Consider the following 1426-nt stretch of genomic DNA (forward strand, 5'->3'; position numbering starts at 1 on the left):
ACACAAAAAAAAAAAAAAAAGTCCACAAACATTCAAATGAATTAAAACATAAGACCTTTAATTTTAGGTAAATTTATATAAATTAGAATATGTTAAAACATTGTAGGTCTTGAGAAAAAAAAAAAGAGTTAAGAAGAATAATTATCTCCAAGTTGAGTTTTGAGGCCAATAGATTATGATTTTGTGAATGGTGGAGAGCGGAGAAAGAGAAAGATAGAGATAGAGAGAAAAAAAGAGGAGATATATTAATGTTGGAAAGTGGACGGAGATAGAATTTTTTTTTTTTTTTTTTGAAATTAAGAGAGATGTTTTTTTTTTTGGAAGAAAAAAAGCTGATTCATTGCATTTATGTTGAAACAATCGAAGCAGAAATATTGCTTGCAGATAATCACGTATACAATCAAGTGGGTCATCAAGCCACACCTTATTCATAGAGGTTAAAATAGCCACACTAGCTAAACAACGGGCCACCTGGTTTGCCTCTCTCCGTGTGTAAGTCATCTTCCAGTCTTGAATAGCCCCTAACGTGGATCGTATATCTGCTGTGATCTGGCCTGTGGCATTATCATCTGGTGCTCCAGAATTTACTGGTTCAATTATATTTTTCGCATCAATTGTTGAATGAGAGTGAAAGACTTGGAGAGAAAAAATAGAGAGAGACATGGAGAGAGAGGAGAAAGAAGGAGAGAGAGAGAAAAGAGAGAGATATGAACCGGTTCGAGAGAGAGAGAGAGAGAGAGACGTTGAGAGAGAGGAAAAAAAGAGAGATAGAGTGAGATCAAAAATATGAACGTTCAATTTTTAATTGTTCACTTTTTAAAATAATGAGTTAAAAAAATCGGTTTAGTCTTTAAAAAAAATTGATCTTTCAATCAAGATTTAATGCATTCAAATAAATCATCTATCTTATTTCAATACAAATAAAACCTACATAATTCTGAATATTAAAAAAAATAAGCAAAATAATATTGCTTTCAAAATTAGAGGAAAGAAAAAAAAAAACCACAAACATTGAAATGAATTAAAACATAAGACCTTTAATTTTACTTTAATTTATATAAATTAGAATATGTTAAAACATTGTTGGTCTGGCAAAAATAAAAGGTTAAGAAGAATAATTACCTCCAAGTTGAATTTTTAGGCCAATAGATTATGTTTTTGTTTTTATTTTTTTAAATTAAGAGAGAGATGTTGAATGAGAGTGAAAGACTTTGAGAGAAAAAAGAGAGAGACGTGGAGAGAGGAAAAAAAAGGAGAGAAAGAGAGAGATGTGGAATGAGAGTGAATGACTTGGAGATAAAAAAAGAAAAGAGAGAGAGAGAGAGGAAAAAAATAGAGATAGAGAGAACAAAAATATGAACCATTCAATTTTTAACTGTTAACTATTTAAAATAATGATTTAAAAAATCGGTTTAATTCTTAAAAA

This window comes from Corylus avellana, chromosome ca8, assembly GCF_901000735.1.
Source record: "Corylus avellana chromosome ca8, CavTom2PMs-1.0".
NCBI classification, from domain to species: domain Eukaryota; kingdom Viridiplantae; phylum Streptophyta; class Magnoliopsida; order Fagales; family Betulaceae; genus Corylus; species Corylus avellana.